Raw genomic sequence first — 22767 nt, 5'->3', positions numbered from 1 at the left:
ACACCACCCTGAGGTGGCTCCTGGTGCCCACAGATTCCAGCCTGCTGTGTGCCTGGTGTAGCCCAGACAGACCACGGGAAGAGTGTTTGCCTACCTCTGGTTTCCATGCCAAAACAGAAGCACAGAGATCCTTAAACCATTCTCCTTTGCCTTGTCTCTAGACACCAAATCACCAAACCCAATACCACCAAGTCAACTCCAACTCATAGTGACCTTGTATAGGGTTTCCAAGGCTATAAACCTTTACTGGAGCAAAAGCCTCATCTTTCTTCTGTGGAGCGGTTTGTAGACTTGAGCTGTAGATCTTGTGGTTAGCAGTCCACTACTTCTCCTACAGTACCACCAGGACCCCTCTGCCCTAGACTCAAGTCTCACTCACTTGAGTTGATTCTGATACCTAGCAACCCAATGTAGGGTTTCCCAGGTTTTCCTGGAGCAAAAAGGCTCCTCTTTCTCTCAAGGAGTGGCTGGTGGTTTCAAACTGCCGACGTTGTGCTTAGGATACCAATGTGTAAGCCACTATAACACCAGGGTTCCTTTTGTCTTAGACTGCTGTTATTGTTAATTGCTGTCGAGTCGGTTCCAACTCATAGCGTCCCTATATAGGGTTTCCAAGGAGCGGCTGGTGAATTTGAACTGCCGACCTTGCAGTCCAGTGCATTATCCCACAGCGCCACACCAGGACTCCTAGACTAGAGCCTTTTTATTTTCCCTAGTCCCCTTGGTTTGTATGAACTGAAAAGACCATGAGGGAGAGTAGATTACAGACCATGACTGAAGGAGTGCATGAGATCAAAGATCTTGGGTTGTTACTAGTTGTTCTAGAACAGTGTTTCAACAGCACACATCTTCACCTCTAAACAGACACGCTGACTACATACGGAATGATTCGAGTTCAGGGGGAAGAACCTCTTTTTTACACAAACTGCAAATGAAAAATAACCCTGAATCCTTTTTGGATAATAAAGTAACAAAGTAGTAGCCCCTTAGTGGACATGGGAACTATGAACATAACACAACTCAAAACAACTAAAAAATTTTACCAAAGGCAATGTTCTTGAACAGAACAGCTTACGGCAGAAAAGGAGTACAGACAGAGAATTCAACAAATGTTTGTAGAAAATAAAATGAATGCTGGCTTCCTCAATGTACTCCCTCCATGTAGGAGTCTTCCATATAGTCCCATCCTCAGGTTAAGCTGCTTCACCTTTCCTGTCATACTGTGTTATCATTATCTGTGGAATCATCCATCACATTCATTTCTGTCTCAACAGAGCCCAACGTGGTGTCTAATACCCAGTGGACACCAAATAAACATCCAGTGAATGCAAGAAAGGCCTGTTAGCACAGTGACTACAATTCAGAGGTACAACGAGATGGTAAGCAGTAACTAAACATCTGAGAGTGGAGGGAGGGCACAACAGCACCAATGAACAGATTAAGGGGGGCTGCCCACCCTTCACCAGCCCCCAAAGCCTCAGCAGTCACAGGACAGCTGTTCAATTCTATTCCTAGAAAACTCTTAAAATGAAATTTCTGTAAGAAAGCAAGTTTGTGTCACATTTTACAGTCTCTCTTCTCCCAGTGTTACCTTACACATTCAACTATTTTTAAAAGAAAACCATAAAAGAGGTACCATACAAAAGCCACATTTAAATATGAAAAACGCAACTACTCGTTTCTAATTGACACCCTAAAAAACCAAACTTGCTGCCCCTGAGCCAACTCAGACACACCCTTCGCCCTTCCAAAAATTACTGGGGAATAGCTTACAACATGTTTTCATGGATATTTTATTTTTCTTCTAAATCAAAAGGGGTGGGGAGACAGAGCTAAGTAATGTATGTTGTCACACTTAGTGTTATAACCAAGGAAAGGGGACAATAACAGGTTTGCCTATGCCATTTAAGATCCTTTCTGTTTCCTAAACTAACTCTATCCCCAACTAAACCTCTCTTTCAGAAACCTAGGACCTCAAAGTCATAATCCAAAATTGACAATGAACGGTGTGTCCTGAACTTCAATGGGAAAACCTCTCCCGTTCACAGGCTTTCAGAGCAAAACTGGTCATAACTTACTTTATGCACGTCTAGATCAGCATCCTGCTTCTTCAAAGAACTGTAAAAGAAGAAGAAAAAAAGTGAGAAATTAAGAGAATGGAATACCCTTTGCCTATAAACTACCCAGAAAGGGCCACCATTGAATTTCCATTTGCTACAATCAATTTTACCCATAAAATTCTTCTTATTCACACAATTATCACTAAATCACAGCTGCCACAAACACCTGCCTAAAACTGAAAGCAACTGGCCCTGTACCACCAAAGGTAGTCAGTATGAGATTTTACCTTCTAGAGGCAGGAAAGATACGGATAGGGTCTTGTGTGTGAACACGTGAGAACATTTGCATACACATACACACATTTCTTCATAGTGTCATACAGTCAGCCACGCTTGAGACACATGAGTCTTCCAGGGTCTTATTCAACTTACCTCTTGGTTTAAAGCTTTCTACAACCCCCAATCCATATACACCCCAGTTCCTGTCTGGCTGCAGGTGGGTTTCACTGTCAAAACAGCCTTCTTGGGATCACTCCTTTTTCCTATCACCTGAGGTTCCCATCTCCAGAAGTCTTGACAACCCACCAGTTTATACCAGCTTGTGAATAGAACCCCAGCCCCAGGATCTTCTCACCCCTGTGCCAAGTCTCTGGGGCATGCCTGAGTGCAGATTCGAAGGGTACCCAAGCCCAGTTCACGTTCATCTTTAAAACGCCAAGGCAGAATGGTCGATTTCAAGTTTGCTCATGCACTCTGCCTACAACCTGCCAATGTTATGGTACCTCATTTATTATTTGAAATTCTAGCTTTTTGTACAATCTTTAGTTTAAAAAGGTGTCTGAAAAGAACAATAAAAATGGTTGGCTGGATTATGCTGACAACAATATGATAGGCAGAAAGTGAATGGTTTCAGCTGAAGAATCCGGGAGAGGGAGGTGAAGGGATGGCAGAAACACTTTTTGCTACCTTAGTGGGATATGATTTTTAGCATCTTTCCTCCTGGGCCATGGTTTAAAACATGGTCATCATAAATTGCTATCTCCATCAAAACCACACACAACAGAGAATTCACATGCACAAAAGATAATTTCTGTGCTGTTGAAAGGATGAGTAATTAACAGAACATCTTTGTTCTGTTTGATCAAAGATGACTCAGAATGAAGTAAAGGAAAAATGACCGTGGAAAAGAGAATTGTTGTTGTTAAGTGCCGTGGAGTCAGTAGTTCCCGATTCAATGTGACCCTGCACAGGGTTTCTGAGGCTGTAAATCTTTACGGGAGCAGAACACCTCATCTTTCTCCCACAGAACCGCTGGTAGTTTCGAACTGCTGACTTTGAGGTTGGCAGCCCGACTCGTAACCACTACGCTACAGGAGCTCCTTGTGGAAAAGAGAATTAGAAACTCATATATTGTCCTATGCAGCTGGGTACTGAAATCATGAACTCACTGATGACAAGCAAAGGAACCACTACATATGGGATTCGTGGAAAAGTTCTGATGTAGTATTACAGGATAATGCGCTGGACCATAAGGTCAGTATAAACTACAAGGTCAGCAGTTCAAACCCACTAGCAGTCCCTCAGAAACCCTATATAGGGTTGCTATGGCACCGACTTGATGGCACTTAACAACAACAATGGCCATGTCCTCATAGCTTTTCCCTTAGCAACCCACATCACACCATCTCCTTCAACCTTCTGAGACATGCTGTTCTGTCCTCACCTAGAAGGTGACACTGGTGAACTGAGGTCTTGGGGATCTAGACAGCATTGAGTTGAATTTCCTTTGTCTAAAACTTTTCCACCTGCCCCTGTTATGACCTGAAAAGGGAAACTCAGTACTGTGAGAGGCTTTCACCAAGGGGGACCTACATGAAGCGGGAGTCTGACTTCCTTTCTTGAGCACTCTCATAGAGGTGTAAGGATGTTGTCCTTCTGATTTCCACATTACAAAAAGGAATCTTCTTTCTGCAGGATGAAGTATTCCTTCATCTGCTATAAAAGGAGCGCTTGGAGAATCACTACCCTTTTCCAAAGTAGAGAGGAAACTTAATAATACCCCTTTCAAGAGGACATGGATTTCCATGCACACACCACAATCGCAATGACACACTGTGCTCATTTCACAGCAGGCACTGAAAGAATGAGCCTCCACTCCAGGACACTTTAGCAACTGGCACTAAAAAGAAAATTGGAAACTCATTTGGAGCTGCTGGCCCACTATCTGACAAGGAGTCTCTTCCATACATACATATGAGTATATCCAGCATCATTCAATTTATTTTTCAGCCTTACCAAACAGATGGAGTTAATTAACAAAGACAATGCACGTATGCATCATCCTGCAGCCATAAACCAAAAGAAGGATGCCATAGATTTAACTTCAAAGACGCCCTGCAAACACCAATGGCTTGAGATATTTTTAAGCATCAGCTCTACATTGTTTGTTGTTGTCGTTAAGTGCCATCGAATCTGTTCCAATGCATAGCACCTTATACAGGTTTTCCAGGGAGTAGCTAGCTGGTGGGTTTGAACCGCTGACCTTGTGGTTTGAGGTCCAGTGCCTATCCTATAGCACCACACCAGACTTCCTACAATGTCTGACCTCCAAGCATTAAAGCGGAAGAAATAAAATTTCCTAAAAGTAAAGGTCACATGGCAGCCCCAACTAAATATACATACATAACGTATGTGCATACATACATATATATGTTGTTGTCAAATGCAGTGGGGTTGACTCTATTAGCAATCCTGCATTGGGTTTCTATGCAGGAACAGACAGCCTCATCTTTTTCCCACTGAGCAGCTAGTAGGCTCAAACTACCAACTTTGTGGCTTGCAGTGCAGTACTTATCCTACAGAGTCACCATACTTCCATATATAGAGAGAGACAGAGAGAGGGAGAATATATGTGTATGTAGATATGTTGTAAGGAGCTCTGGTAGCGTAGTGGTTACGAATCGGGCTGCGAGCCGCAAGGTCAGCAGTTCGAAACTACCAGCGGTTCCGCGGGAGAAAGATGAGGCGATCTGCTCCCGTAAAGATTTACAGCCTCAGAAACCCTGTACAGGGTCGCTATGAGTCGGAACCGACTCCACGGCACACAACAACAACAGATATGTTGTTATTATTGGTAAGTGCCACTGAATTGGTTCCAACTCAGCTACCCTGTATACGGTTTACATGTCCTGGTGTTGCGCTGTGGGATGAAGCACTGGACCAAAAGGTCAGTTTGAACCACAAGGTCAATGATTCAAACTCACCAGCTGCTCCTTGAAAATCCTATACAGGGTTGCTATGAGTCGGAACTGACCTGACAGCACTTAACAACAACAGAGCTTTGTGAGAGCAGAAACTTCATCTTTCTCCCACAAAGCAGGCTTAAACCACAGACCATGTTGTTAGCAGTCTAGTGCATACAGTACGGTGCTTCTGTGCTCTCTGTGCGTACATATACAGACATTTAAAATAGCCACATACATATTTAATTGTGGGCTTGCAGCAGCAGCACATTTTCCATGCTCCGATTCTTCCTGCTGATGTTCTGTTTGGCCAACATGACCAAAGTGACCCAGATACCCCAGTGAAAAGGCTGATGACTGATAAAAATACTGCAAATATGTGGCTAACTGGTGAAATGGAAGCCAAAGGACTAGGCCCTAAACAAAAACAAACCACTCTGTATTCCCAACTGTTTAGATCAGATCAAACCCTCCGTCCTTGGGAGAAATCACACATGTTCTAAAAATAAAACCAAGAAGCCCTTGGCTTTGAACTCTTTTGATATATTCATCTCACCAGTCCCCAAATGCCTAAGGGACATCTCCCCCTGATGTGACCAGGCACCTTGGGAAGGACAGTGCAGGCAGAAGAAATAACCTGTTTCCAGTCAAAGAGGAAATCGCCACATGTTCAAAAAAAAAGGACACAGACTTGCTAGGACTACAAGGCGCAGAGGTGGGTACAGGATAACAGGAGGCTGGTGGGCGAAAGGCAGGAAACGAAGGCAGAGACCGAATCATGAGACACATGCATGCCAACTAAGAAGTTAGCCATCATTAGGGATGCACCTCTGTACCAAAGCAGAGTATTTTAAACCAGCCTTGCTCTGTTCCAGGAAGAGGTGAAGACATGATGGCGTTCCAGCAATTCTGGCTGTGAACTAAGCACTATCATCATTCCAATTCACCAACCCTGCTAGGTGTCACTAACATTTTTCCCCTCACTGGCTTTCAAGGAGCCCAGGTGGTGCAAAGACAAGTGACTGGCTGTTAACTAAAAGGCTGGGGTTCAAACCCACACAGCGACTCCAAGGGAGAAAGATTCGGGCATCTGCTGCCATAAATATTGTAGCCTAGACTATCCTATGGAACGGAGTCCTGATGGAGCACTGTAGGATACGCCATGGACTGCTAGCCACAGGGTCAGTGGTTCAAACCTACCAGCTGTTCCTTGGAAACCCTATACAGCGTTGCTATAGTTAGAGCTGACCCAAGGGCACTTACCAACATCCTATGGGGCAGTTCTACTCTGTCACATGGGGTCACTATGAGTCCAAAATGACTTCATGGTATCTAACGACATCAGCAAGTTAACACGCAGGGCCCAGCTCTTTCATTCTTGTTTTCATTCAGCCTCATTTCACGTAGAACTAGATTTCTTCTCCTCTATGTTCTTAACAAAGTCCTGGTGTGGCACTGTGATTAAATGCACTGGACCACGAAGTCAGTATGAACTGCAAGGTTGGTGGTTCAAGCTCATCAGCAGTTGCTCAGAAATACTATACAGGGTCGCTATGGGTCAAAACCACGATGGCACTTAACACCAACCTTAATTATGTTCTGAACAGGAGTCCTGGTGTGCCACTATGGGTTAATGTGCTGGACTGAAAGGTAGGTTTGAACCACAAGATCAATGGTTCAAACTTACCAGCTGCTCCTTGAAAACCCCACACAGGGTTGCTATGCATCAGAACCGACTCAGAAGCACTTAACAACAACAACGATGTTCTTAATATGGAGTCCTAGTGTGGTGTTGTAGGTTAAAGTCCTGGACTGCAAGGTTGGTTTGAACCACAGTCGGCCATTCAAGCTCACCAGCAGCTCTTTGGAAACCCTATACAGGGTCACTGTGAGTCGGAACCAACTTGACGGCACTTAACAAAAATATTCTTAACAGTTCTTTCATCAGAGCTCAGTTCACTGTCTCCCTGCCCAACTGTCAGCTAATCAGCGCCAGGATGGCACCTCCTGCAGCAATCCAAGCTCCAAGCACGAGACCTATAACCCAACAGGAACTTGAGCCACCTTTGCTGATGGATAACAATGGATGAAGACCTGTCAGACATACCCAACAGCAATGAAATTCACTAAATCAAGTCCTGCATGTACAAGTAGGTATGTGTATATATAAATTCAGCATGTGCCCACATACCATACACACTATGTAAACAACCAGAAGATGACCTCCTTCTCTAAATTCAGTCACGTGCTTTTTTGCTATTGACAAATGATAAAGATCTAACCTGGAGAGACTTTGCTATGATTTTTAATATTAGTCAATAAGGCCTTTCTATTTAAAAACTGTGACTGAGAAACTGAGACTGAATACAGCAGAGTCATAATCATGTCCCACATGCAATGAAGAAGATTTAAGGGCCATGATGAATCTGAGATTTAAATCATGATATAGGATTTTCTGTTTGGTTAGTTATCTTAAAATGCAGAAAACTGAGAAAGAACAAGGTATCTATTTCCCTTGCCACAATATCTTCTCCATTCCCAATTCAACCCTTTTTACAACTTGTAAAAGATTTAAAATATTCCCTGGCCTGCCAGGAGACATGTGAACATTACCAGACACGTCGTCTTCACACAGTCACATCTGAACGGCATCTTTCTGCTCTGAGGATCACAGCTCTATTCACTAAGAACTGTACGTGGTGTAGTGACTGATGAGAAACAGCCATTGGATGGCAACTTCCACATCAAGTGTTCAACAGGGACAGTGTTCCTGTGGTTATTCTTAACTTAGGAGCCACGGCACAAAAGTCCAGGCAGGGCTCGACTCTGCAGTCCTTCCAAGAAAGCTGAGATCCACACAGAGCACACACAGAAGCTGCCCAATGCTCTCTGAGATTGAGCGGCCCCTGGCTCCTTGCCTGATGCCCAGCACAGGCTCACGCTCACAGTGGACTCCCAAGCCAATGCAGCTGCAGACAGACATCCAGTGTGTTGGGGGACAGTCCATGCTCAGGGTCACCACAGTCTCCTATGTGCCCAACAGCTGGGCAGGCCCCAGAGACAAGCACCCAGCCCGGACAAGGCCCTTTGTTGAAGGGTGTTCCTCATTGCCTCATTTCCCTGGGATTAAAAAAAAAAGTAATTTCCTCGAGCTATTCATTCTGGTCCCAGACTCTCTCATTTCCCTGTGTTTTCCCACATACACCAATCTAAGCAGGTTGGAGAGGCAACAACTGTAACCCTTTTCCACTTCTAGCCTCACCTTGATAAACATGCAGTGGTAAATGCATATTCAAAATGATGAAGGGGCAAAGGCAGTAAAAAAGTTTGTCATATGCCACTGCCAACCTCAGGGCATCTCCAGACCCCTGATACTGAGGGGATCCCCTGGCAGGATTAGAAAGGAAGGGCCTAGTCTGACAGAAAACAGTGAGGGTGGCTGGGGAGCATCATGTTGTCTCCCTGAGGGCAGACAGAGTACTTTCCAATATCGTATAGACTGCCTCACTACATCATTCTCACTTACTTCATATAAATATCTACTTGGCCTTGTTATAAAGGTAATACAGACATATGTGCTGATTGATCATTTGGAAAATATGGAACCTCAGTTATCTTTCAGGAGCTTTTCCTTTTTGGGTAGTTTTCTATTCTGACTGAAGCAAACAATAGCAGGAGATACCCCCAAATCTGCACAATGTATTCAGTACAATGAACTGCAAGGTCTATTTCAGTTAGTAAGGCACAAGATGCCGCTTTTCCCCACTGACCTGTAAACTGCTCTCTACAATGTAGGAGTTGGGTCCAGCCAGCGGAGTCCTGGTGTGGCGCTGTCGAACAAGCACTGGACCACAGGTTGGTTTGAACTGCAAGATCAGCAGTTCAAACTCACTAGCCACTCATCAGAAACCCTATACAAGGTCACTATGAGTCCAAACTGACTCAACGGCACTTAACAACAAAAACAGCTATAAGGAAGAAGCAGTTGGCCTGGAAATCAAGTTGCTCTATGACTGACAAGGTGGGTCAGGGGAGACGCAGCAAGAATCACATATTAAAATACTTAGGCAAGTATCATAAATGAATAAAACAGATGAGATGGGGCAGGGGTAAACTGGAAGGTGTGCCTCATTCCAAGAGACCTGCTGCAACACTGCTTTATCAGTTTTTTGCCATTTAGACAATAGGCTCGATTTTGTCAGATATTCTAGAATCATATTTTATATGGTGGTGGTGGTTATGTGCTGTGGAGTCACAACCAACGTGTGTACAGGGTTTCCAAGGCTGTAAATCTTTACAGGAGCAGAAAGCCTCATCTTTCTCCCGTGAAACACCTGGTAGTTTCGAACTGCTGATGTTAAGGTTCGCAGCCCGATTCGTAACCACTACGCTACAGAGAGTTGTCCAATTAAAAATGTTGGCTTAAATTTTGAAAGTGTACCATGCTGCCCAACGAAACATAACTGAGGGTACACTGCAGCCCACGACCCATGTTGCTATCATTATTAACCATAAGGTCTAGACCTCTGTTTCTCGGTTAAATAGGAAAATTGGCGGCTATCTGCCCACCACTTGGAGTTTATTTGAGAGCACAGAAGGAGTTTTTATTACAAAGAATATAAAGTACATGCAGATATTTTATTATAAACTAATTCAGGTTCACAAAACAGGGTGACATTTTCATATATATATATATATATATATATATTTTTTTTTTTTTTTTCAAACCTAGGAACCCTCATAGTGCAATGAGTTACGCATTGGACTGTTGACTACATGGTCCGCAGTTCAAATCCACCAGTCACTCCATGGGAGAAAGATGCGGCTTTCTGCTCCTATAAAGATTTACGGCCTTGGAAACCCTATGCAGCAACAATACAGTTTGTAGAAACTCTATCACTGGGGCTTACCACTAGGTAGAACGATTTGAAATGTACAGTGAGCCATTGATGGTTTCATGGCAGCATTCCCGCCCCGCCACTGCCCCCTCCATGCAGGGAAGCCCAGTTCAAGTCTCAACCAGTGTGTCTTATGTACAGCCACCACCCATCTGCTCCTGGGATCTTGCATGTTGCTATGATGCTGTTCAAGTTTCAGCGGAGGTTCCATACTAACACAGGCTACCAAAAAAGACTTGGTAATCTAGATCTTCTAAGCCCATGAAAACAGATCACAGTGCAACACAATAGAACACTGGCCATCCCCAGCCAATCATGGGGATGGTGCAGGACTCAGCAGCAGTTTGCTCCCCTGTGCAGAGGACGCCATGACGGGGGGGGGGGGGGTAACGTAACAGCACCCAACAATCCTTACAAACGTTACCTTTTCAATAAGCCCACCACACAAGCTGTAGCGGACTAACAGGATGAGGATGTGACCCACTGGATCAAGTGCTGCCAGGGGGAGATGAATAACGGAAGACTCAGCCCTATCCACTGAGTTAGTGCTGGAGAGGTCTTCGGAAGCCTTGATGAGAGCCATTCCAGGGAAGGGGTGGTATGAAAGCAGACCGGAATGGCAGCACAGACAACTCTCTCAAGAAGCGCCACAATAAAGGAAGCAGAGGAATGGGTGGTAACCAGAGGAGAATATGGGGTGCAGAGAGTGTATTTCTAAAATGGATGGAATTACACATTTATATATTGATGGGAAAGATCATAATTAGAAGAAAACAAACAAAAAACCACAAGTACCAACTGGAAGAATGTGTCAGCAAAATATAGTACACAGTGTTGGGTGCAGTAAAAATTTTATTAGCTCGAGTTAAGAAGCCATGATCTAGTTATACAGGTTTTCCCAAAGACATCAGGAAAAAAAAAGACAGAAAAACCCCTTTACTACAGCACATATTGCCCCATATTTTACACTGTGCCATTTCTGCATTTGTTCTTTTTAGCCTACTTCTATGGCAGTCTCTCTTTGCTCAAATACATTAGTTTCCATGGAAACTATGTCATAGTGTATAAAACCATTTGCTGTCCTTGGAAAGGCATTCAGGATAAAATTGAATGGTAGCATGCTATAAAGAGAAGTAACAGAAAGCAGTTGTGTAAAAACACAACATGGTCTCAGAATCTTGACTTCTACGCATTCCTCTATCACCAACATCATATGTCCCTGAGATAGTCAGACCAATTTTTTCATCTCAGTTTCACCCAGCTAACCAAAGAAGCATCCGTCCTCCTTATTTAGGTCAAATGTAAGTAAAAAACGATCTCAGATCTAAGACAATTCGCCTCGCCGAGCTGGCTCTGAGCTGGGAGACTGTAGAGGCAGAATGGTGTGTATGCATCTTTAACACTTGTTTGTGGAGAAGATTTAGTCCTGTGATATACTGTACTGTCTAATTCTGTCATCAGAAACAGAAATAAAATTTGGGGCCCAGAGATTTGGACTTGAATTTCTTTATTGCCATGAGTTAGTAAGAATGTGAACAGGAGACCATATTCTTTCCTTTTAGAAAAATATGTTGTGTAGTTCTCGTGTGCCATATTGATAAAGAGCACAGACAGGTAAGGTATATGTTCCCTGGAAGTTTAAAAATCTAGTGAGAGCAGGAGCCTGAAGCGGCTCCAAGGAAGTGACATGACCCATACTGCATCCTGGGATGCATGAAACACTGGTCAACAGGGTCAATGGGAAACAGAAATCTATAGGTTAGTTGTATATAATACAGTCGGGGTAAAAAAATGATTATTCCAGAGTAGCACAAATCTGTGGCATTGTGGATTAATGTGCCAGACTGCAAAGCCATGGGAACTGCAAGGTCGGCGGTTCAAGCTCACCAGCTGCTCCCCGGAAACCCTATACAGGGTTGCTATGGGTCAGAACCGACTCGACGGCACTTAACAACAACATTAACCAAAAGGCTAATGGTTCAAATCCACACAGAGGTCACTAAACAATAGGCCTGGCAATTTGCTTCTGAAAAGTCCCAACTTTGAAAACCCTGTGGAATGCAGCTCTACTCTGACATACATGGGTCACAATGCGTCAGAGTCAACACTATCTAATGGCTGTTGTTAAGCATTCAGTCAGTTCTGACTCATAGTAACCCTGCGTAGGGTTTCCAAGGAGTGACTGGTGGTTCAAACTGACTCATGGTTCAAACTGACTTGCAGTCCAGTGCTTATTCTACAATGCCTAACAACAAAAACCACATAATTGTTCTAGGAATTCCCAGGCATTACAAATGGTTAACACATTCAGCTGCTAACCGGGAGGTTGGAGGTTCAAGACCACCAAGAAGTGCCTAGAATGAAAGGTCTGGTGATCTACATTCAAAAAACTCAGTCGTTGAAACGTTTATGTAGCCCAGTTCTACTCTGACACTCAACAGAATTGCCATGAATTAGAATCCACTCAATAGCAATGAAATACTATTAAAAAAAAAGATACAAGTTTAATTAAAAATTAAGTTCCCAAATTCTGTTTTTCAAGAAAACTTATGTGAATGCAAAACCTGCACAAATGTTTGTTAACATTTGCTATCCATCATAGGACCTACAGTGATATTAACTCATTGCCATCAAGTCAATGCAGATGTACAGGAGTCCTGGTATGGCGCTGTGGGTTAATGCACCAGACTGTAAAGCCATTTGAACTGCAAGGTTGGTGGTTGAAGCTCACCAGCTGCTCCTTGGAAACCCTATACAGGGTTGCTATGGGTTGGAACCGACTAGATGGCAATTAACAACAACAACAACAACATAGGGAGCCATATCACATGGTTTACTAAGCTGAGAATAACAAATTGAGCAGAAATGGTATCGCATTCATCATTAGAAAGAACATATCTGGATCAGTCATGAGGTACAACGCTGTCTATGATAGGATAATATCCAGGCGCCTACAGGGAACACCAGTCAATACCACTATTATTCAAATTCATGCACCAACCACTAAAGACAGTAAGGTTGAAACTGAAGAATTCTTCCAATTACTTCAGTGTGAAATTGATCAAATGTGCAATCAAGTGCTCATCACTGGCGATTGCAATACAAACGTCCGAAACAAAGAAGAAGGATCAGTAGTTGGAAAATACAGCCTTAGTGATAGAAATGATGCTGGAGATCGCATCATAGAATTCTGCAAGACCAACAGTTTAGTCATTTAAAATACCTTTTTAAAACAATATGAAAGATGACTGTACACAGAAATCAAACTGGCTACATCAGTGGAAAGAGAGGGTGGAAAAGCTCCATATCATCAGCCAAAACAAGGCCAGGGGCAGATTGTGGAACAGACCATCAATTGCTTATATGCAAGCTGAAGCTGAAGAAAATGAAAACATGTCCACAAGAGCCAAAATATGACCCTGAATATATCCCACCTGAATTTAGAGATCATCTCAGAAGAACAGATTTGATATATTAGACGCTAAAGACCAAACGAAGATCAGAATAGTTATGGTATGATATCAAGAAGCTGGTACAGGAAGAAAGTAAAAGGTGATGAAGAAGACCAAAAGGAGGGAAAAGATCAAAATGGATGGCAGAAAAGACATTGAAAGTTGCTCTCCAGCATAGAGATGCTAAAGCAAATGGAAGAAATGAAGAGGTACAAGAGCTGAACAGAAAATTTCAAAGGGCAGCTAGAGAAGACAAAGTCAAATACTATAATGAAATGTGCAATGACTTGGAATTAGGAAACTAAAAAGGAAGAACTTACTCTGTATTTCTTAAACTGAGGGAAGTGAAGAAAAAATTCAAGCCTTGACTTGAAATATTAAAGGATTCTCTGGGGAAATTAGTGAATGATGTAGAAAGCATCAAAAGAAGATGGAAGGAATACACAGAGTCACTGTACCCAAAGGAAATGGCCAGTGTTCAACAATTTCAAGAGGAAGCATATGATCAAGAGCTAATGATCCTGAAGGAAGAAGTGCAAGGTGCACTGAAGGCATTGGCTAAGAACAAGGCACCAGGAATTGATGGAATACAAACTGAAATCTTGCAACAAAGTGAGACGGCACTGGAGGCACTCACTCATCTATGCCAAGAAATTTTGCCAAGAGATCCGAAATTGTGCCCATTCCAGAGAGGTGACCCAAAAGAATGTGGAAATCATCGGACAATGTCTTTGATATCCCATGCGAGTAAAGTTTTACTAAATACAGAAACGGCCTCAAGCATTCATTGACAGAGAACTTCCAGAGGTTCAAGCAGGATTCAGAAGAGGACGTGGAACAAGGGATATCACTGCTGACATCAGATGGATCTTGGCTGAAAGCAGAGAAGACCAGAAAGATGTTTGCCTATGCTTTACTGACTACGCAAAGGCTTTCGATTGTGTGGATCATGACAAGCTATGGACAACATTGAGAAGTATGAGTATTCCTGAACACTGAATTGTGCTCATGAGGAACCTGTACCAAGACCACAAGGCAGTTGCTCAAACAGAACACAGGAATACTGAATGGTTTAAAATTAGGAAAGGTATGCAACAGGGTTGTATTCTTTCACCATACAATTTCAACCTATATGCTGAGCAAATAATCTGAGAAGCTGGATTATATGAAGAAAAACATGGCATCAGGATTGGAGGAAGACTCATTAACAACCTGTGATATGCAGATGATACAACCTTGCTTGCTGAAAGTGAAGAGGACTTAAAATATTTACTGATGAAGATTAAAGAGCACAGCCTTCGGTATGGATTGCATCTCAATGTAAAGAAAACAAAAATCCTCATCACTGGACCAATAAACAACATTCTTATCAATGGAGAAAAGATTAAAGTTGTCAAATACTTCATTTTGCTCATATCAACCAACACCCATGGAAGCAGCTGCTAAGAAATCAAACAACGTACTGCATGAGGCAAATCTGTTGCGCAAGACCTCTTTAAAGTGTTGAAGAGCAAATATGTCAGTTTGTGGACTAAGGTATGCCTGACCCAACCCATGGTATTTTCAATAACCTTATATGCATGTGACAGTTGGAGAGTGAATACTAAAGACCATAGAAGAATCGATACATTTGAGTTATGGTATTGAAGGAAAATATTGAAAGCACCAAAATAACAAACAGATGTGTGTTAGATGAAGTATAGCTAGAATGCTCCTTGGAAGCCAGGAAGGACAGACTTCAATCTCTCATAATTTGGAAATATGGTCAGAAAGGACCAGTCACTAGAGAAGGATATCATATTTGGTAAGGTGGCAGGTCAGAGAAAAAGAGGAAGACTGCCAACAAGATGGACTGGCCAAATGGCAGCATCAATGGGCTCAAGCATGGCAACAATTGTGAGGTTGGCCCAGGACCGGGAAGTGTTTCGTTCTGTTGTACATAGGGTCGCTTGAGTCGGTACTGACTTGACGGCACCTAACAACAACAACATAGGGAGCCCTGGTGTGCCACTGTAGGTTAATGTACTGGACTGCAAAGTCAGTTTGAACCACACGGTCGGCAGTTCAACTGCTCCTCGGAAACCCTATACAGGGTTGTTATGGGTCAGAACTGACTTGGCAACACTTAACAACAACAACAACAACAAGGAGTCCTGGTATGACATTATAGGGTAAGAACTGGACTGCTAACTGCAAGGTCAATGGTTCAAACCTACCAGCCACTTGTCAGAAACCCTATACAGGGTTGCTATGAGTTGGAACCAGCTCAATGGCACTTAACAACAAATAGGACAAAGTAGAATTGCCCCATAGTGTTTCCAAGGCTGTGAATCTTTACAGAAGCAGACTGCTGTATCGTTCTACCACAGAGCAGCTCAGAGCTGTAATCACTGTACCACCACAGCTCCTTGTGGTCATGTTGTTATTGTTGCTGTTGTGTGCTTTTGAATCAGTTCTGACTCATAACGACCCCAATTAGGATTTGCAAAAGTATTTGAACTGCTGACGTTTTTCTACAGCACCACACCAGGGTTCTGCTGACCACATAATTCACAAGTCACAAATATACTAATATCAGCAAGTTCTTTAAATGTTAGTAGCTCTTGTGAAGACTGTCTCTGAAGATGAAGATTTATTACATGCAGTTATGGAAGTTCACTTACATCACTCTTTTTTTAAAAGAAGATGAAATAACTGCTGTTCTAAATTAATTTTAGTTATTTCTTAGTTCAGAGTTTTATATACATATCTATGAAACATGAAATGATAGCTTTCATGTGACTTCATTAGCAGAAGAAGAAAACTTCACAAAGAATTAAAAGATGCCAGTTTTATATTATCAGCTGTTCTAAACACAAAGCAGCAAATTCCACTAACAATTTGATTTTTTTTCATCTATTTTCATGGGATTAAAATAAAGGTTAAGGGAGCGTGTTCTGTCACATGTGAAACAGCTCCCGTTACTGTGAATGCTGTTGCAAACTGTATAAAGTTCACCACTAGAGATGAAATTATTTGTTTTTGCAGAGAAGGTATAGATAAAAATGTTGCAACAGTAAAAACAATGTTCTTACTAAATCAAGAAGCCTGTGTTGTTTTTGTTGTGTGCCGCCAAGTCGGTTCTGACTCATAACAACCCTGTATAGGGTTTCCAGGGAGCAAACAGTGTATTTGAACCACCAAGCTTTTGGTTACAGTGCAATGCTTATCATACAGAGCCACACCAAGAAGTCTATGGACTCCCAGAAACCTATGGAATAGAGTTATTTGGAATTATGTATGGCACATGCATAGTTCATAACTGCATTCAAGCATATGGCTATATCCTACCAATTGTAAAACAAACAAAACCCCTGTGGATATTGGAGACATTGACAAACATTTTTAGATGACTACAAAATCTCTGTGAGAAAGTGAATGGTGAATACAAACAATATTTCAGCATGGTAGTACATGCCTTCTCTTCTGTCGCTTGTCATCATCAGTCAGGTTTTTTAAATGTTTGAGTCACAACTTTATATATGAGTTTCAGACAGGCTGATCCTAATTCATGGCGAGTCCATGTAGATCACAGTAGAAGTATACTCTAGGGTTTCCAGTGGTTGAGTTTTGGGGAGTTGATTGCCAGGCTTTTCTTCCAAGACACTTCTGGATGGATTTGAACCTAAAAGCTCTCAGTTAGCAGCTAAGCATGTAGCTTTGTGTACCACCTAGGGATCCTATAAGGGAAGCTTGGTGGCTCTGTTCAAGAAATACTGGGCTGAGACATTGCACAAGGCCAGTGGTTCAAGCCCACCCAGCTGCTCCATGGAAGAAACATGAGGCTTTCTGCTCCTGCAAAAATTTACAGCCTCAGAAGCCCTATACTTACAGTTAGTTCACTGTAAATTGGAACTAACTCGACAGCACTTCGCAACAAAAACCAAACTGTTGTTGTTAAGGTGTGTCATAACGAAATGACAGTTAAGTCCTCTATAATCTTGGTGTATTCTGCTTCAAATCCAGTGGAAGCATCTGACCAGTGCATTTAGTGAATGACGTGCCAGAACACTTGAAACCAGTTTACGCATAAGTTTCACATAGGAAGACGCTGAAATTTATCCCAATAAAAGGAAAGGAGGATGGGAACAAAGGGAATTGTGAGAACTCAAATGGTGCCCAAGATTTGACTCTGAAATTGTATCACCATGTTTTGGGAATATCTCAATTATGACACTCTTTTGATGGAGCTCCTAAATTTTCACTGGAAAAAATTATATTTGGTACCAGAATAAACAAAAATTGAGAAGACCATGATCTTGTGGTATCTAAATGTGACAAAACATTAAATAAAACACAGAGCAATTTATTTTTACGAGCTTCATATTGTAAAAATACTTATTGAAGGTAAACATTCTGAATGGAGGCAGAACAACTGTGAAAATTTGGGGACTATATTTACACCTTTGAACATGGAAAAAGTTTAGTCTGGAAAGAGTCCATTTAGCAGAATTTGCTCTAAGCTTACTAAAGACTTCTATCTGTAGAAAGAACTATTTTCTCAATTAAAATATTATGGTGTTCCTCAGAAAACATGCAATTACCAAATTACCTAACAATTCCACTTATAGACACACACCCAAAACACGTGAAAACAGGTATGTAAACAAACACATGCATATGTGTACATGTTCACAGACGTAACTAGTCACACAGCCAAAAGGTTGAAACAGGCCAAAGGTTGGAATTAGCCAAAGTGTACGTCCAGAAATGAATGGATACGCAAATTGTGGAATATACAGACACTGGAATATTATTGTTAAGTGCCGTCTAGTCAGTATCGACTCATAGAGACTCTACTCAGTCAGAAAAACGAATCAAGTACATATTATTCTGTCATAAAAAGGAATCCCATGATATAACATGGTTGAACCTTAAAAACTTTATGCTAAATTACATTCAGTCACACATTGTATGATTCCACTTATATGAAATATCTACAATAGCTGAATCCTGAGAGACAGAATATAGATTGGTGGCTTCTAAGAACTGAAGGATATCATGTTTGGTAAGGTGGAGGGTCAGAATAAAAGAGGAAGAGCCCCAACGAGATGGACTGGCCATAGGCAGCATTGAGGGACTCAAGCGTGGCAACAGTAGTGAGGTTGGCCCAGGATCAGGCAGTGTTTTGTTCTGTTGTGCATAGGGTCGCTATGAGTAGGTACCAACTCAATGGCACCTAACAACAACAACAACAAGGATTAAGGGCAGCAGGAGGAGGAATGGGAGCAACTTCTTAATGGGTATGAAGTTTCTTTTAAGATTCTAAAAATGATCTGGGACTAGATAGAGGAAGTAGTTGTATAAATACTGTAAATATAGTAAATGCCACTGAACTGTTCACTTTAAAACCAGAAGAACTAGATGGTGCCCAGCTACCACTGCCAACTGCTCTGGAAGGGATCACATTAAAAGGCCCCAGGCAGAGTGGAAGAAAAAGTGGAACAGTGCTCAAAATTATAAAAAGGACCAGGCTTACTGGTCACAAAGAGAATGAAGGAACGCAAGACTATGGTCCTCAGCCACCCTTCAGGTCTAGAAAGGAATTCATCTGTGTAGCCCAATTTTCAGCCAAACAGTAGATACATATAGAGGGGGGACAACAAAACTAATAAGGCATGCTCACCACGGAATGGTCACTCATTCCAAATCAAAAGGGCAACGTTTACCTAAGGACAAAGTTAAGAAGGGATGGGAGGGTGGGTGGAATGGAAATAGGAACCAAAGGGAGAAAATGGGATAGCTGTTGTTGCAGAGAGAGGGTTGCAATCAGTGGAAATGAAACAGTTTCTTGGATGTAAAACTGATGATCTTGTCTATAAACCTTCACTCAGTTCACAACAAGAAGTGAAAAAAAAAAAAAAGATTAATTATGTTACAAGAATTTTACCTCAATAAAACAAAAATGATGGTGCACATAAAAATGCCAACTGAACATATGAATGGTATCATTTATTAACTATAAAATGCAACTTTGAAGACTGCAGGGGGTCATGAGACACTTAAAGACAATACGCTCTTCAGAATATATCAGTGATGTGGGTACTACAGAAAATATAGATTAAAAAACTGCTTCTAGCGAGTATGTATCAAGAATAATGACAATCCGATGTTCTTTTCAATGTTCAGTTAATATAAAAAGGAGTTTATTTTGCTATACTGTACCTGAACAGATTTTTTCATTTTATTTTTGAAAAGATCATGAATACAACTTTTTCATTGGTCCATTGTTGTTTGTTGTTGTTGTGTTAAGTGCTGTCCAATCAGTTCCAACACGTAGCAACACCGTAAAGGTTTTCCAAGGCTTTTTAGTGACTTCTTGCAATAAATTGTTTGGTTGCCCTATTTCTAATTCTCTCTCTTGATTCCTATTGACACACAAGGAAAATACGAGGAGTTTCTGTGTTTTGAAATTTGCTCAAAGAGTCACAGTAATTTTCTAGAAGGAAAACATATAAGCAGAAGAGTGTCCCAACAGGCAGTTCTCTGCCTTATCCCTTCTCCCATCCCACAAGGCTTTCTTTTTAAAGCAAGACTAAAGATTTCCCTTCCAAAATGACTAGGTATTTCAAGAAACAGCAGGTTTTAAAACACCTCTTCTTGGATGCAGCATCATCCTCCTCAAATGAATGTCAAAGAGAGATTAAATGTAATTAAAAAGAGTTAACTCTCATTTGAGTGTTCTGGTAGGTAACTGCTTATGAATTATACTTGGAAATGAATTCCTTCATAAACTGATACTTTATTCAGTACACGCAGACTGAATAAAGATAAACGAAGAGAATCTTCCCTTAAATTCAAGGACTATAATGTCTGTATCCACCAGGTATATGTATAATATGGAGCTAAAAGCAGCACACACACACACACACACACATATACACAGTAAAACTTTTCCTGTAGTCTTCCTTCAGCATCCAGGAAGTTTGCTTACAGGTAGGGTTGCAAGTCTAATGCTTTCCATGAACCTTAGACACCACTGACCTATCAGGATGATCAGAAGACCTACAGCTAGCTAAACAAAACAAGACCAAGCCCCACTAACACTCTTGTAGATGGACAACTATACTTCTAAGTCCCTTTGAGAAACACACATTAAAAATTCTTTTTTTTTTTAACCAAATGAATCACCACACCATAATTTACTCTAGGTACAAGAAGCTACACTAAACTAAATACATGGGTGTGTATATGTGTGTGTGCATACACAATTACCAAAAACATTAAATATAGAACAGGCAGGTCTGAAATTTACACTTACTTCTCAGATGTATTAAAAAAAAGTGGTACTTTAATTCTCCATACTTGAATTCAATTTGATCACTGCGACCACTGTATTTCCCCGCTAGTAATTTTACTACTTAAAGACATTTAGTTTCATGGGATTTAAAACTTCAGTTGTTTCAGGGCAATGGGTCAAATTAATTCCTTTCCAATTCCTTCTTAGTGCTCAGCCCCTTTCCCTCTCCCTCCTCCTCTCAGTGATAGAAGATAGGAGTCGGGTTACTGTGCTGTGCTCCAATTCCTTGCAGGTTTGTGGGAAAGCTTACCCCTTGTTTTGGGTTCTGCTAAAGGTCGGCGGTTCAAGCTCACCAGCTGCTCCTAGGAAAGTCTATACAGGGTCATTATGGGTCATAACTGACTCAACAGCACTTAACAACAACAACAATGGTGAGCTGGCTCATTACTATCCATGGTTGATTCTGTCCACATTCCAGCTACAGTCTCCAGCAGTGAGACTGGAATACTGGCCCCTAAGGACCTTCATATTTGTCTGAGGGGGCATGCAGGGCCTTCAGGAGTTCCCTCATGTCACAAGCAGGCTGGGAGAAACTGGGAAGGGCCACCATCTCAGACCTCATATCTGCATAAACACACCTCACTACAGGTGGTTTCCTTCCATAGTTCCAGACAGGACACTGGTACAAGCACTCCTCACTTGAAGATTTCCCTCCATTCACATAAGGGTTTTTTCACCTCCTTGGGCACATGCCAGGAGATCAGTTGTTGGATCCCAGCAGCCATCTACTCTAGTTTCAACTCTAGCCTTCTTCAATCTCTGAAAGGCCCTCCCCTCAGCCCAGGAAGATATTTTCTCCTTCCTGTGTGACAAGAAACCATCCTCCTGCATGGTTCCATGTACAATGTATTCCAGGCTTTCTGCAATTTGGCTCCTTGGAATCCACAAATCGTTTTTCTTCTAACAAAGTCTGCCTCTTTTAAATGAAGGCATGGGCTTTTGTAACTAGTCTCTGGAACACGCTTCAAGGGCCTGTTTCGGAAGTCAAAAGCTGAACACTGTCTCCTTTGTCCACAACCATGTTCTGGCCTCCCTCTGAAGCAATGGACTCTGCAGCCCTAATAGACAAGACTCCCAGAGCAACAAGAATCACGAGCTAGAGAATGCAAACCTAAATGCCAGCTCAAAATATTATCCCTACTAAGCCAACTGGTCAGAATGCAAGGTCTCAAAGGGCCCAGACATACATTCCAGATTTGAAAGAAAGAAAGAAAAAGTACAACATATGAACATGTTATTCTTCCAGAAGATACTACTTATACATATACAATATTGACACTGACATGTACAAAAATGATTGAACACGAACAAGATGGACAAATACATGGGCTGCTGTCATGGGCAAAGGGGCATATGCCTTTCAGTTTCTTGAATTCATGTCTCATGGCCTTACTTTCCATCTGATCACCAGGAAGAGGCTCTTGCATCAATGCCGCTTTGTGATGCTCCACTTTCCTGGAAGTATCACCTCTTCCTTGCCTGATGTGTTCATTTTTCACCTTCCCGAGACCTCAGATCCTTCTTGATCTTATCCATTACCCCAACAATTCCAGCTCAATCTCCTACCCAGCCTAAGCCCTATTTTCAGCTCCTTCTATTGATAACTGTCTTTAATCTTGTAGAACATTCTATCACTTGACTATTCAAACCAATTACCAACTCTAGGTCGCCATCAAGGTCAGTTTTTTTCCATTCCAGAATAAGCATTGCCAGGCAAAGTCACAAAATTGGGCTTAAGGGAACCACTAAATATGCCTGAAATTTTCATTGGGACCT

At 41.9% G+C, this 22767-nt stretch overlaps 1 protein-coding gene across 1 annotated transcript in view; it reads right to left on the bottom strand.

Moving 5' to 3' along the window:
• The window catches only part of FYN (FYN oncogene related to SRC, FGR, YES), a 298246-nt gene that overhangs the window by 252848 nt on the left and 22631 nt on the right, over window positions 1-22767 (bottom strand). The window contains exon 2 of the mRNA XM_006839921.1: window positions 2079-2118. The gene's annotated coding sequence lies outside the window, so the exon portion shown is untranslated. The remainder of the gene's footprint in view (window positions 1-2078; window positions 2119-22767) is intronic.

Source organism: Chrysochloris asiatica, unplaced genomic scaffold (genome assembly GCF_000296735.1).
Source record: "Chrysochloris asiatica unplaced genomic scaffold, ChrAsi1.0 scaffold00027, whole genome shotgun sequence".
Lineage (NCBI taxonomy): Eukaryota > Metazoa > Chordata > Mammalia > Afrosoricida > Chrysochloridae > Chrysochloris > Chrysochloris asiatica.
The sequence above is the reverse complement of the archived record's forward strand: the minus strand, read 5'-3'. Positions and strand labels throughout refer to the sequence as shown.